Genomic DNA, 16,683 nt, shown 5'->3' on the forward strand with positions numbered 1-16,683 from the left:
AGCAGCGCAGGTTCTTCCCAGTAGGCCACTAGAGCTCCTTAATTGAGGCTTTCAGCTCCCTTAATGTAATAGGCTTCCAGATGACTGGCTAGATCGCGGGTTTTCGGAAGCTGTAAATTGGAGGAGAGTGACTATCTTTCTCTCGTGGAGCTCCTGGTGGGTCCGAACCGCCAGAAAGATGCTGCTTTTGGAGAAGCAGCGCAACTCTGTACACACTCACCCGCCAAATCTACCTGATTGCTGCCCCCCCCTTTTTTTTTTTTAGGATGAGAGCAAATATGTGGGTTAAAGGGACTTCCGCTGCGCAAAGTGCACTTGACCCGGAAACATTTTTGTTTTTTTGGAGGGGCGGGAGAATTGACGTGTAGGACAGGCTTGTCGGCTTCGCCGGTTGCTAAGCGACGCGGCCGTGGCGCACGCACCGGGGCGAGGCCCCTGCGCGCCGGGACCGTGTGCGCGGGAACTGTGTGCAGGGGCAGCGCTCGCTCGGAAGACGAGAAGGACCCGCGAGCTCACTGCACCCTCCGGGGTCCTGCTGTCTCTCCACTGGGCATCCCCGGCTCGGACAGCGTCCTGCTCAGGACAGCGTCCGGAGACGACGCCCGGGGGCTGTACTCGCTGCCTTTGGAGATAGGTGAGCGATGGTCCGCGCAGACGGACCAGGTTTCTTCTTCACTTGAAGGAGTGTGAGGGCGGTCGGGGTCCTTGCTGAACTGGGGGATCCCTTCTCAGTGTGGAGGGCCAGGGGGCGCGCAGATGCCTGCAGGAATTCACAGTGGCATGGATGGAACTTTTTTCTCTAAGTCATACTCCGTGAGTATTGACATTTTATCCATCTTTAGGATATTGGATACCGACCTTTAAGTTATGACAAGCTTGTATTTGCCATAGGTAGACTAAGTGGTAAGAAGCTGCGCTGCCATCTCAAAGGCACGGAGTTCAAATCCACCAGTTGCTCCGCAGGGAGGTCTCTTCCTGTGTGATTTACTCTGAAAATTCACTAGAGCTGTGGGTAGGTTCCGACTTGATGACATACATCAATAAAGAGGGAAAGCGTTACAAAACTCCCGTGGCTGAATCCCCATAGAGGTTGTGCTGCAAACCAAAAGGTCATTGCGCTCTGGCTGTTCGAATCCACCAGCAGCCTCCTTCCATTACATTTACAGGCTCGGAAACCCAGTGGAGAGTCAGCTTCAGACTGAGTTGATTCAGACTCAGTGGAGGTGAGTTGAGTTGAGGGAAAGCGTGAATAGGAGACATTGGTTGTTAAGGTTAGTTGGTAAAATAAACTCCAAACCTTTAGGGTGTTTTCTTTTAAAATGAAAAGAGTTGCTGTGGTGGGTGGAATTTTGTTTCATGGGAATATTGGGAAGATGTAATACCTGTAATTAAAATGCATGTACGGAACTTGTACTTGGGCAATATGCATATATGGAACTTGTAATTTTCAAATCAGGAAAAGTGTGGGTCAGGGCTGTATCCTTTCAATGTACTTATTCAATCTTTATGCAAATAATGCTAGAAACTGGAATGTGCAAAGAAGGATGTGGCATTAAGTTTGGGTGAAGACTCAATAAGCTGTAATATACAAGGTGATACACCCTTGCTTACTGGGAGTGAAGAGCGTTGACAAGATCAGAGACTATGTCTTCAGCATGAGTTGCACTTCAACATAAAGAAAACAGAAGTCCTCACCGGTGGGTAAATTAGCAACATCATGCTATGTAGAAATAAGATTGGCATCAAGGATTTCATTTTACTTTGATCTACTATCAGTACCCATGGAAAACAGCCATCAATAAACTAAATGACATGTTGCATTGAGCAAATCTACTGCCGAGGGCCTCTTCAAAGTTTTAAAGAGCAAGGTTAAGATGTGTCTGATCCAAGCCATGGTATTTTAATTGTTTCCTATATATAAGACAATTAGACAATGAAGAAGAATTGATGCTTTTGACATACTGTGCTGGTGAAGGTTATTGAGTACACCATTGACTACAAAAGAACAAGCAAATTTGTGTTGTATAAACTTTATTCCGAGTGCTCCTTAGAAGCATGGATGCTGTGACTCTTGTCATATACTTTGACCGTGATCAGAGGGACCATGAGGGTCAGAGAAAGAGGACGACCCTCAACAAGATGGATTGGCACAGTGGTAGTACCAGTGGGCTTGAGAATATAAAATTGTGAGGATGACATGGGATAGGTCAAGGTTCAAATCTGTTGTTTAGAGGTCTGCTATGAGCCATAATCACAGCCACAACAGTAAGAGTGGCTAGTGTCGAGCAATGATGTCAGTCTAGAAACTAAGGTGTGCCTGATCCAGGCCTTAGACTTTGCAGTTATTTGCTGTGCATCAGAAAGCTGGACATTGACTAAAGATAACCAGAAGAATTGATCCTTTGAGTTGTGGTGCTTGAGAAAAATATTGACTATACCAAGGACTGCTGAGAGAACAAACAAGTCTGTCCTGTTGTTATTGTTGTTGTTGTTATGTGCCGTCAAGTTGCTTGCAACTCATAGTGACCCTTTGTACAACAGCCCTAAACCCTGCTCTGTCCTGTGCCAATTGCACTGTCTCTGATACACCCATCCCGATTACCCCAGTCACTGAATCAATCCATCTCATAGGGGGCCTTCCCCTCCTGCACTGTCCCTCCACCCTACCAAGCATGATGTCCCTCTCCAAGGACCGGTCCCTCCTTACAACACGTCCAAAGTATGTTAGATGGAGCCTCAGAATCCTTGCCTCCAAGGAGGCACTCGGTTTAACCCTTTCCAGGATGAATCTGTTTGTTTTCCTAGCAGTCCATGGTACCCTCAATACTCTTCTCCAGTAACAACAGCACAAAAGCATCAATTCTCCTTCTATCCTCCTTAGTCATTGTCCAACTCTCTGATGCATAACAAGTGATAGCAAAGACCATAGCCTGTATCAGACACACCTTAGTCTCCAGAGAGACACCATTACTCTTCAGTACTTTGGAGAGGTCCTAACATCTGGAGAAGCTCAATATCACCTGTGAAAACTAGGCCAGGAACTGATTGTGGTACAGACCACCAACTACTCATATGCAGGTTCAAGCTGAAGCTGAGGAAAATTAAACCAAATCCACGAGAACCAAAATATGACTTTTAGTCTATCCCACCTGAATTTCAGAACCATCTCAGGAACAGGTTTGAGGCCTTGAACACTAATGACCAGATTAGTTGTGGGAGGATATCAAGGGTATCATCCAGGAAGAGTGCAGACGGTCATTGCAAAGACAGAAGAGGAACAGAAGAGGAAGTCTGTCCTAGAGAAGGTGAAATGAGGCTCCTTCTTGGAGGCAAGGATTTTGAAGAGCCATCTGACATACGTTAGTCATGTTTCCAGGAGGAACCAGTCCTTAGAGATGGACAACATGCTCGGAAGGGTGGAGAGGCAGTGCAGGAAAGAAAGACCTCAGATGAGATGGATTGACTCAGTGACTGGAGCAATGGGGGTAGGTGTGTCAGAGACAATGAAGTTGGCTCAAGATAGAGCAGGGTTGAAACCTGTTGTACACAAGGTCGCTGAGTCACAGGTGACTCAACCACACACAACAGCAACAGTGTCTGGAGAAGAGAGCCAGAGAAAGAGAAGACCCTTTAGTGAGATGAATTGACTCAGTGACTCGGACAATGGGCTTAAAGCACAGATTGGGGGGCTGTCCCAGAATGTTGGGGTCCCATTCATTGAATCACACATGACTTGACACCTAACAGCAGCAATGAACTGAATAAAACATAGTATTTTTTTATAACATTGATATGAATTCTACCTTTTCTCTGTCATTGGTCAATGACTGGTAAGTAAAACTTTTCACTCCCTGCTTCCCTTTTCAGGGGAGAATTTGCTATTGTGAGAAAGAAGGACTTCTTTCCTACTTGATCTATTGATAGCATTTGTCATAATTGAGTTTGGACTTAGACAAAAATATCGTGGTAAATATATAGAACATAGTTTGCATTTGAACAATTTTTATGAGTGATCAGTCAGTGACATTAATGATTTTTACCGTATTTGCTGCTGTTACCACTATCCATTTCCAAAAATTCTATATTACCCCTAACTGAATAATGCATCCTTTCAGCAGTTACTCTTATTCTCCTCCTCCCATCCGCCTCTGGCAATCACTAGAGTTTCCATACAATTACCCAATCTAGATAATTCATTTAAGTAGAATATTACAGTATTTACCCTTTTGTTTTTATGATAATTTTTTGAGCGGGATGCTTTCAGGGTTCATCCATTTCATAACATGTATCAGAACTTAATTTCTCTTTGTGGCTGGATACCATTCTGTTGTTATTTATTCATTTACCTGTTGATGGGCATCTGAATTGCTTCCATACTGTGGCGTATTGTTAACAACAGGACTGTGAACATTGTACAGATATCTGTGAGTTCCTGTGTTTAAGTCCTTTGGTTGAGAGTCATGTGGAATATTTGGTTATTTTGTATTTAAACCTTTTCTTTAGAGCCAACACCACCTCCTGGAGGGCCTTTATATTTAAAAGTCATTTGGGCCCCCGGGCCTAGTGCAATTATAATTTAGAGGAATATTCTTCTTAGTGGTACAGCACTGTTTGTCAGTCTGCTGTACTGAGGTAACCTGGAGTGGCTGTGATGGTGAATTCTGTGCCATAACAGTTACCCATAGTGGACAGTGTTTTGTGGAGCTCCCAGATTAAGACATGTTTGGAAGCAGGAGTGGCAGCCACTCCATAAACAACATGTCTCTGGAAACGCTATGAACTTGGAGAAATGACAATAGTTCTAGAAAGACTTCTGGTCTTTTGTTGATAGGGTCGCTATGAGTCAAGCTGAACTTGACAGCACTCAACAACAACAACAACCCAGGAATGGAATTTCTGAGTCAAACATTCTTTAATTTTTTTAATGTTTAACTTTTAAGGAAATGCCAAACTGTTTTCCGTAGTGGCTGCACTGTTTTATATCCCCAACTGCAAAGCACAAGATTTGAATTAACCTTCTCAACAATAGTTGCTACTTATAATGATCCTGGTGGGTCTGGGATGGTACATCATTGGCTACCAATCTAAAGATTGATGATTTGATTCACTCAGTGTTTTAGGGAGCTCTGGTGGCCTAGGGGTCAGGATCTGTGCTCTCAACCCAAAGGCATGCAGTTTGAATCCACCAGTTGGAAAAAAGATGGGTGGTCTCGTGCTGTGCCTCTGAAAACCCGTTGTGGGGGCAGCTATGGGTCTATTCTGACTTGATGCTGGAGAAGTGTGTTGAGCGTACCGTGGACTGCCAGGAGAACAAGCAGGTCTGTCCTCAAGAGGGTGAAATCAGGTTGCTCTCTGGAGACAAGGATTCCAAGGCTCTGTCTTACATACTTTGGGCACATGTCCAGGGAGGACCAGTCCTCAGAGAAGGACATCATGGTTGGAAGGGCGGAGGGACAGTGCAGGAGAGGAAGACCCAGGATGAGATGGATTGACTCATTGACCGGAGAAATGGGATTAGGTCTGTTGGAGATGACGAGACTGGCTCAGGACAGGGCATGTTTCAGAGCTGAGGTACATAGAGCCACTGAGTCGCAGGCCACTTAATGGCACATAACAACAACAGTGTCGCCATGGAAGAAAGGCCTAGAAAGATGCTTTTGCAAAAATTGTTGCTTTTATAAAAGGAAAAAAAAAACCTTTCAAGCAATTTTACTCTGTAGCACATGTGGTTGCCATGAATCAGAATAGATTTAATGGCATTAAGGTTAATGAGTAAGCAGGAATCTTTGGGTGGTGCAGACTGTTAAAGTGCTTGGCTGCAAACAAACAAAAAGATTGGAGGTTTGCGGCCATCCAGAGTCTTATAGAAGAAAGCCTAGTATATTTCCAGAACACGAACCATTGAAAGCCTTCTAGAACATAGTTTCACTCTAGCACACCTGGGGCCTGTGAGTTTAAATTAACTCCTCAGGAACTGTATTTCAATGACTAAGGACCTTAAGCATCTTTTCATGTGTTTATTGATACTTTGATTTCTTTAGAAAAATACCTTTTCAAGTGCTTTCTCATTTTTAAATTGAGTTGTTCCTCTTTCTTTTTGAATGTAAGGGTTTTGTATGTGTTCTGGAAATTAAACTCTAATCAGAGGTATGTTGTTTTTATGTCCATCACCTGTGACTCATAGAGACCCTATGTACAACAGCTCTAAAGCCCGCCCTTTCCTGAGCCAGTCTCACTGGCTCTGACATGCCTAATCCAACTGCCCCAGTTATTGTGTCAAGCCATCTCAGCCAGGGTCTTCCCCTCCTGTGCTGTCCCACCACCCTTCCAAGCATGATGTCCTTTTCCAAGGACCAGTCTCTCCTGACCACATGCCCAAAGTATGTGAGATGGAGCTTCAAAATCCTAGCCTCAAATGAGAAACTTGGTTTCACCTTCTCCAAGACAGACTTGTTTGTTCTCCTGGTGGTTCATGCTGTGTTTAATACTCTTCTCCAGCACAACTCAAAGACATCAATTCTTTTGACATCCTTAGTCATTGTCCAGCTCTCTGGGCAAATAACACCATCATACTAGCTCTAGAAGAGACCTAGCCCTCACCTTGGAAATTATTGTGTTGTGGCAGCAATGTGGTGTAAAAGGAGAGCAGGAACGCATGTGAGTCACAAAATGACAGTTCTGGAGCAGAAGCTCTGGGGCAAGAATCTTTTCCCAGTTACTACCTCAGTCAAAAATCTTTCCCTGAAGCTGGTACATGGGATTTGGACTTAAATCCTCCTAAACATGAGACAGGCATCAGCGTGAGAAACCATCAACAGTGTGAGGCTCAAGACGTCACAGATGGATATAATGGCCTAAGCCATTATATCAAGGAGTGGCTGGGGGGAGGGAGGAGCTGGATGGCGTAGGCAGGAGTGCAAGGGATGCAGGGAAAAGGGAAGGAACAAAACCTGAATGTATTAGTTACATATGGCTATTTAAACTTAAATTAGTTCAGATAAAATAGAATTCATTATCTAGAACAAGGGAACTTCATTATCTGCCAAATGTGATAAAGGAGCACTCTGAAACTTAAGATGCAGTAACTTCAGTAAAATTCCTGTTGCTCAGTAACCCTGGTTTAGTCACCACAAGTGACAGAATGGGACTTCCATCATCACGAACAGTCCCACCACACAACACTGTTAGAGCTTGGTAGAAACAAGCGATTTGTTCGGAGCCAAGTGTAGCAGCAGTCTATCTCTGTGGGAGCATTTCTTTTGCCTGTAGGTCTCTTTGAGGTGCCTAGTTGTCTGTGACACTGACCATAGGGGAAGGTTCTGGAAGGAAGACAAGGAAGAAGCAAGATTCTTGTCTTAATCATTGTCTTTTTGTTCTGGTGTGTATAGCTCAGCAGTCTGGTGTGTATAGTATAGTGTATAGTATCAGTGTGTCTCTTAGTCTTTCCCACAAGGCACTGTTGTGCCTCTTGAACCATGCTTCGTATCAGCAGTCCGTTTCCTTCCTTGGAGAGGGTCACGAAAACAGTCAGTGCTTGGGTGACCTTGGCCTCCTCTCTTCTATTATTATAGCAAATCTATACCCATGCATCATTCTAGTATTTTGGCTGAAAGGGGACCCCAGCAGTGGTTTCAGTGCTGTGATTAAAGGATATCTTAGGGTAGTGGTCTTGGGGGTTCCTCTGGTCCCGATCAGCTCAGTAAGTCTAGCCTTCTTATGAATTTGAGTTTTTATTCTCCATTGTTTCCGTCTCATTTTGTTTTTATTGTTTTATTTCTTTTATTTTCCCCCCTTTCATTTTATTTGGGTCTATCTGATGTGCCCGAGATTAGAATGATCAGTAAATGGTCCCCAGGCCCCACTTAGTTCTTCTGGTCTTAGATTAAAAGACACGTGTCTTTTGGCCAAGAATCTAAAGATCTAAATCTTCTTAAAATCATTGTTTTCTTTTGCTCTGGATAAATAGCTACATCCTTTTCTTTTAACTCTACCTTCTCATTTCATAAATTTTGAAAGGGCTGTGTAGTAACTATCCTTTATAGCAGTCAGAGTTCAGTCAGGAAACAGAACACTACTTACTGCCTATTTGAAAATTAAATAAGAAGAATTCTTAACTAGAACAAGGGAACATGATGAACTACTGTTATGGTTGTTGTTATGTGCTGTCCAGTCAACAATGACTCATAGTGACCCTATGCACAATAGCCCTGAACTCTGCCCTATCTTGAGCCAACCTCACTGTCTCTGACACATATACTCCCATTATCCCCGTTATTATGTCAGTTGATCTCATCTGGGGTCTCCTCTTCTGCATTGTCCCTCCACCCTTTCAAACATGATACCCTTCTCCAAGGACTGGTCTCTCCTGGAAACATGCCCAAAGTGTGTCAGACGGAGCTTCCTAATCCTTGCCTCCAAGGAGGAACTTGATTTCATCCTCTGCAGGATAAACTTACTTGTTTTCTTGTTAGTCCATGGTAGGTCAGCCAATTCTCTTTGGTACAATGACTCTATATACTCCTTCCATCTGCTTTTAATGCTTCTTGAATCATTCAGTATTCTGCCCATAGCATCCTTAAGCATTGCAACTTGTGGCTTGAATTTATTCTTGAGTTCTTTCAGCTTTAGAAATGCTGAGCAAGTTCAGACCTTTCGATTTTTCTGACTCTAGCACATTTCATAATATTTTGCCTTATCTTCCTGAACAGCCCTTTGAAATCTATTCAGCTCCTTAACTTCTTGATTTCGTCCCTTTGCTTTGGCTTCTCAGCACTCCAGTGCAATATTCAGTCTCTTCTGACATCCATTTTGGTCTTTTTTTCTTTCCTCTTAGTAATGACTTTTTGCATTCTTCATGAACAATATTCTTAATATCTTCCCACAGCTTATCTGGTCTTCATTCATTGGTGTTCAAGGCCTCAAACCTATTTCTGAGTTGGTTTTTAAGTTCCTGGGAGATAGACTCAAGGTTAAATTTTGGATCCTGTGGATACAATTTAACTTTCTTTAGTTTTAATTTGAACATGCATATGAACAGTTGATGGTCTGCTCCATAGTCAGCATCTGGTCTAGTTTTTACTGCTGATATTGAACTTCTCCAGTGGTTTCTTCCACAGATATAATCAGTCTGATTCCTGTGCATCCCATCAGGTGAAATCCATGTGTATAGCCTGTGTTTATGTTTCTTATAAAAAGTATTTGTTATGAATGAATCATTGATTGTACAGAATTCTGTATTTCTGTCCCCAGCCTCATTTCTGTCACCAAAGTCATATTTTCCAACAACTGATCCTTCTTCCTGATTCCCAGCTTTTGCATTCCAGTCACTCCTTATTATTAAAGCATCTTGATTATGTGTTCAACTGATTTCTGACTGTAACAGTTGATAGAAATCATCTACTTCCTCCTCTTTGGCTCTGGTTGTAGGCATATAAATTTGAATAATAGTGGTATTAACAGGTCTTCCTTGTATGTGTATGGATATTATCACTGTCACTCACAATATTGTATTTCAATATGGATCTAGAAATGGCCTTTTTAACTATGAAAGCGACCCCATTTTTTCTCACCTTTTCATCTCCAGCATAGGAAAGGAGTACATCAGGAGCATCCTGTTCCCATACCATTTCAATCTGTATGCAGAACAGATCATTTGGGAAGCAGGGCTTTATGAGGAGGAGTGTGGCAACAAGATTGGAGTGAGACTCATTGACAACCTACGATATATAGATTACACAACCTTGCTTGCTTGAAACTGAAGAAGATCTGAAGTGCTTGCTGCAAAAGCAAAACTATAGTCTTCGATATATATTGAAGGTTACCATCAAGAAGACAAAGATTCTCACCACTGGGCCATTTGGCAGTACCATAGTAGATGGAGAAGAGATTGAGGTTGTTAGCAGTTACAGCTTGCTTAGCTCCACAATCAACACTCTTAACACCAGCAGTCAGGAAATCAATAGACTAATTGCACTGGGAAAATCGGCTGTTGTGGACCACTCCAGAGTGCTGAATAGCAATGCTGTCAGCCTAGATACAAAGGTGCGCTTAATCCAGGCCATGATGGTTTTCTCAATTACTTGTTATGCTTCAGAGAGCTGGACAATGACTAAGGATGACTGAAGAATAGATGCCTTCGAGTTGTGATGCTGGAGAAGAGTGTTGAACATACCATGGACCGCCAAGAAGACAAATAGATCTGTCTTAGAGAGGGTGAAACCAAGCCTCTCCTTGGAAGCTTCAAAAAAGCTCTCCCTCACTTTAGGCATGTGGCCAAGAGTGATCACTCCTTGGAGAAGGACATCATGCCCAGAGGAGTGGACAGGACAGCACAGGAGAGGGAAAATCTGGATGAGATGGATTGGTACAGTAGCTGGGGCAATTGGGGTTGGCCTGTTAGAATTAGTGAGACTGGCTCAGGACAGGGAGGGGTTCAGAGCTGTTGTACATAGGGTCTCTATACATCACAGGCGACTCAGCAGCACTTAACAACAATAACATACTATGACAGGTTTGGAATCAGGAGTGGTATCCACTTGCTAAATAACATGCCTCTAGAAACTCTATGAACTTTGATAAATGGTGTTAGTAGTAGAGGAGCTTCAGGCCTTTTGTGCATAGGGTCTCTATGAGTCGTGCTGGACTTGAAGGCAATCAGCAACAACCACGCTATGCTCAATAGTCTTCTCCAGCACCACAACTCAAAGGTAAAGGAATACTTTAAAGCCTCAAAGCAGTAACTCTAGAAGAACAGCTCCTACCTGTAGACTAAGGAAGGATTAGGAAATGGGCACTTTTCCCAAGACGTAGATTTGAATTTCTTATAAAAATCATTGTTCGAACCTGGAACAAAACTCACCACTTGGGCTTACTTTTCAGACAACAATAGACAGGTCTGTACGGTGGACAGTAACATCAGGGAGGTGCACGCACCTACAATAACCGACCCCATCAGGTTGAAAGATCAGCACTTGTGCAAGGATAAAACCCTGGAATCAGGAAAGGGTAGGCTGGATAGAAGGATTAAGGGAAGTCAGGGCTAAAGGGAATAACTAGGAAAAGTGTGATTGCATTTTGGATATTAGAATTAATAAAAAATATATATACTTACACACACACACACACACACACACACATTTTGGGGAACTCAGGGCCAAGTAGAATGTTTGGTTGGCTTTTTTTGTTTTTTTTTTACTTTAGCCTATTCAGAGTCAACAAGACTTCCTGGAGGGTCCTTGTATTTAAAAGTTGTTTGGAGGAACCATGTTGTTATAATTTGGAGGAACATTCTTCTAAGTCTTACAGCACTCTTTTGTCAGTTTGCTGTGGTTAGGTAATCTGGGTTTGCTGTGATGCTGAATCTTGTGCCATTGGGGTGTCAAATGCCACAACAGTTGCCTTTGTGGGTAGTGTTTGGTGGAGCTCTCAGTTTAAGGCAGGAGTGGCATCCACTTCCTAAGCCACATGCCTCTGGAAACTCTATGAACTTGGAGAAAGGATGATAGTTATGGAAAGACATCAGGCCTTTTGTTCATAGGGTCACTGAGTCATGCTTGACTCCAGGGCAGTCAACAGCAACACAACAGGTATGTCAAAATCAGCGAGACTGGCTCAGGACAGGGCAGTTTTCAGAGCTGTTGTGCATAGGGTACGTAACAACAACAATCTATCATCTATCTATCTATCATCTATCTATATCTATCTATCTATCTATCTATCTATCTATCTATCTATCTATCTATCTATCTATCTATCTATGTCTTTATATAAATGAAAGGAAAGAAAAAGGCATGGTTCATGTAGCTGCTTGGTTTGGAGATGTGTTTTGTGCTAATTGGGAGATGAGCTTGCAGCCAAGCATAGCCTCTCATCTCATCAAGCGTATTGTGTTTCCATGAACACAATCATAATAATAAATAATAAGGGAGGACTAAAATCCTTAAGGAGCCCTTGTAGAGCAATGCATAGACTGTCAGGCTGCTAACTAAGAGTTTGATAGTTCAAATCCACTAGCTGTTCTATGAGAGAAAGGTGGGCACTCTCCTCCTGTAAAGGTAACAGCCTTGGAAACCCAACAAAGGGTCACTAGGAGTCACAGTCAACTTCATGGCTGTGCTTTTGGTTTTAGTTTTTCAGAATCTTAAAGAGAAATGTTTCCAGGACCACTCCATTGCCTCCTCTTTGTGAAGCTTAACATCCTACCAGCAGGCAAAAGAAATGTTTACAAGGTCATAGTCATTGTTACAAGCCAGGCAAAGAAGGGTGGATTTGGAGCTGAGACACAATAATTGATAACTTTTTGTTGTTAGGGACCATCAAGTTGAGTATGAAACAGATCTGAACCCTGCCCTATGCTGTGGTATCCACACAATCCCCAGCATGCCAAGTTCATTGTTAACGGTCACCGTGCCTGTCCGTCTTTTTGAGAGCTGCCCTCTTTTTAAGTGACCCTCTGCCTTTCCCAACATGATGTCTTTTTCTAAGGACTGACTCCTCTTGATAACTTGCCCAGAGCATGCAAGACAAAGTTTCACCATGCTTCCCTCTAAGGAGCACCCTGGTTTCACTTTCTCCAAGACTTATTTGCTTGTTCTTTTGATAATCCATTCAGTACACTTCTCCAGTACCACAATTGAAAGCATCAAGTCTTAGATATTATTCATTGTCCAACTTTTAGTGGCATGCAAAGCAATTGAAAATTCCATGGATTGCATCAGGTTCACCTTAATCTTTAAACTGACATCTTTGTGCGTTAGCACTTTGGAGAGGTTCTCCAGATCAGATTTTTCCAATGCAGCATGTCTTTTGATTTCTTAATTGCTTGTACTGTGGGTTATAACTAGCACATCCATATAACAACCTCCTCATTTCTGCAATTGTTAAATATTTTTGCTGTATTTATTTTATCATGTGTGTGTGCATGTGTGTTGTTGTTTACTGTAAAGTCAGAACCGACCCATAGTTGACCCTCTGGCATGTTTTCAGAGACAGATAATCACACAGGAGGAGATTTCCCGTTCTTGTTCCACAGAGCAGCTGGTGGTCTCGAACTACATGCCTTCAGAATTGTAGCACAACTTCTTGCAACTAGGCCACCAGAGCTTTTTCATTCCTCAGTCCTATGGTTGCTCTCTTGTTTTAAATTCTGGTATTTTCCTAATAGACTGTTGGAAGTAATTGTTATCTCACTCTCTATTGTAATTATTTGTATGGTTATTAGACTGCTAATTTCCTTGAATGTGGGTACTATGCTGTCTATATCTATTATGTTTCATGAACTATAAAATAACATCTTCCTTATAATTGCTATGAATAAAAAGATGTTTGAAATTACTATTGTGAAAGTTAAAAGACTAATCTTGACTTGACAAACCCAATCTATTTAAAACATTCGTCATTTAGCAGAACTTTTTTTTTAGCATGCAGTTTTTATTAAGAGAAATGTTGATTGTGAAAATTTGTGAAAAACTGAACTGGGGAAAATCTTCAGGGTCATTATGCATTGACTTGATGGAGGTAGGTATTGGTATTATGAAATAGGTACTTAGTGATGTACCTTCCGTTCCAATAAAATGTGATTATTACCCAATATTTTCGGTTAGTTTGGAGAATATTGTTATCTCTGCTTCCATGGAACTGCTAGAAAAGAACAGAACTGCATCCCTTAGAATTTATTACCATATGCTCATGGATAAAGGTAAGAAATTGAAAACCAGTTAATCCCCACATATGGAGTTGACTTAACGAAGATGGCCCTCTGTAGAATTTTTTACACAACTAAGTCTCTTATTCCTTTTTATTTTGTTGTTTTTCTAGACTATACAAAGGAAAACATATACCAGTTCATCTGTTTCTATGCGTGTGTGACATCGATGACATTTTTTGAGTTGTACAGCTATTCTCACATCTTCCTTTTCTGGGTTGTTCGTCTACCCTGAGTATAAACTCAGGAATCCCACAAGGTAGATTTTTTTAAAAAAATGTTTTTAAAAACTAGTTAAACTAAAAAACCCCAAAAACTAGTTAAGCTAAACTGTTGTTTTAGCAGTGACATTACTGGGTCTTAGTAGTTTTGTTTTTTGAGGTAATGCCACACTGTTTTCCACATCAGCTGTACCCTTTTGCCTTTCCACCAGCAGTGAACAAGGGTTCCCATTTCCTCACATCTTCACCAACATTTATTGTTTATACTTTGTTTTATTTACCTTGGTCATTCTTACTAATGATGAGGGAATGACCCTCAGATATTACAAGTTTAGGGCAATAGTAAGAGTTGCATAAGGTCCTGTATCCTGACATGAGACTGTAACTTCAGGAACTAAGAATTCCCCCCCCCATATCCCCCCTTATTGTGTACTGTTGAGTCGGATATGACTGGCACAGGATGAACTGCTCATCCTTCTCCAATGGAGCATCTGGTGGATTTGAACTGTGCACCTTTGGGATTGCAGCACAGCTTCTTGCCACTAGGCCACCAGAGCTCCCACCGTGGTTATTCTTTTTTTTTTTTTTTAACACTTGATTTATTTACAAAGTTTGAATACATTGTTTTTCACAAATGATCCTTCCCATTTCCTTCATCCCTCCCACCCATCAAATTATACAAAACTATGATTAACACCCTACCCGCCCCCCATGCTCACCCCTCTCTTTCCACCCTTCCCTCTCACCTTGGATCCAGACATTCATTCTACAATAATGGTTTTATACAGTATTTGTCCTTAAGGGACTGAGTTAGTTCACTCAGCATAATGCTCTCCAGTCCCTCCCAAGTTAGGTAGTAATTTACAAAATCATTGCTCCTGCGTGCTACATAGTATTATTTTGTATGAATGTACCACAACTTCTCAGTCCATTCATTTGCTGTTGGATGTGGCCTTTCTTATGGAAGTGAAATGTTTCGTATTGTGGTTTTGATTTGCATCACTCTGCCACTCTTGATTTATTTTCTTGTTTCTGGTGGCCGTTTTAATGTCCTGTTGAGTAAAATGTCTGTCACATCCTTTGCCGATTTTATGATTATAAATTTGTTGTCTTTTTGTTTTGTATGTATTTTGGTTACTAGATTGGTTTTTGTTGTTGTTGTTGTTACTAGATTATTATAGATGTATACTTTCCAAAGATATTCTCCCAGTTGATATCTTGGTTTTCTTTCTTTCTTGGTAAAGTCTTTTGATTCTTATGAGGTTTTAGTTTTTTATGAGGTGCCTTTTATTTATTTTTTTCTTTTTCTGCTTGCTTTTGTTGTTAAGGTAAATATTCCATTGTTAAAAGCTAGACCCAATAACATTGTCTCTTTTAAAACTGTGATGGTTTTCATTTTCACATCTAGGTCCTTAATGCATTTTAAATTTGTTTTTGCTCTAGTAAAAAGCAGGAATCTTCTTTCATTTCCTTGCATGCAGAAGTCCGTTTTCCCAGCACTGTATATTGATGAGACTCCTGTTTCTTCATCAGGTGACACTCTTGTAAAAAAGCAAGTTTCCCACAACTCATAACAACCCTATGTACAGTAGCTCTGAACCTTGTCCTATCCTGAGCCATTTTCACTGTCTCTGACACATCTACCCCCATGACCTCAGTTATTGTGTCAATCCATCTCTTCCAGGGTCTGTCCTCCACCCTAATGAGCATGATATCCTTCTCCAAGGACTGGCCCCTCCTGCCACGTGCCCAAACTTTGTGAGACAGAGCTTCCAAATCCTAGCATCCGCAGAGCAAGTTGATTTCACTCTCACCAGGACATACCTGTTTGTTCTCTTGGCAGTCTGTGGTATGTTCAGTACTCTTCCCCAGCACCCCAACTCAAAGGCTTTGATCCTTCTCCCATCAGCCTTATTCATTGTTCCACTGTTAGATGCATAGCAAGTAAGTAATTGAGAAGACCATGGCTTGGATCTGGTGCACCTTAGTCTCTAGACTGACATTTTTGCTCTTCAGCACTCAGGAGAGGTCCCTGATTTCAGATTTTTCCAATGCACTTCCTCTTTTGATTTCCTGGTTGCTGGTGCCAAGAGTGTTGGTTGTGGAACCAAAGAAGCTGAAACTGTTAACAATCTCAGTCTCTTCTTCATCTATCATGGCGTTGCCAATTGGCCCAGTGGTGAGAATCTTTGTTTTCTTGATATTCAGCTGCAGTACAAATTGAAAACTACAGTCTGGATTCTGTTTCATTTGTCTGTGTGTTTAGTCTACCAGTTAGTACTATCATGATTACTGTTGTTGTTGTTGTTATGCACCGTCACGTTGGAACTGACTCATAGCTGACCGTGTAGCGCGTTTTGAGAGGCAGGAAATAGCTCAGGAGGAGAGTGTCCATTTTGTTCCCTCGGGCGAGCTGGTGGATTTGAACCATATACATTTGAGTTGGCAGCACAGCTCCTCACCACTAATTCTCCAGAGCTTTCTTTTATTACTTATATAAAAAGGATTTAAAAGCAGGGATTGTGAATCTCCCTCTTATGTTCTTTTCCAGCAGTTCTTTATCTAGTTGGGACCTCTTAGCATTCCATGGAAAGTTAAGGATTGGGTTTTTCCATTACTGTAAAGAAAGCGGTCGGAATTTTGGTTGAGATTACACTGAATCTATATATTGTTTTTAGTATTGGCATTTGGATAACATTAAGTCTTCCAACCCAGGATTGTGGAATCTTTCCAGGTGGCCTAGGGGGTAAGGAGTTGCCT

The sequence above is a fragment of the Elephantulus edwardii genome, unplaced genomic scaffold, assembly GCF_000299155.1.
Source record: "Elephantulus edwardii isolate Elephantulus edwardi_28Jun2011 unplaced genomic scaffold, EleEdw1.0 scaffold00011, whole genome shotgun sequence".
In the NCBI taxonomy this organism is placed as follows: Eukaryota; Metazoa; Chordata; class Mammalia; order Macroscelidea; family Macroscelididae; genus Elephantulus; species Elephantulus edwardii.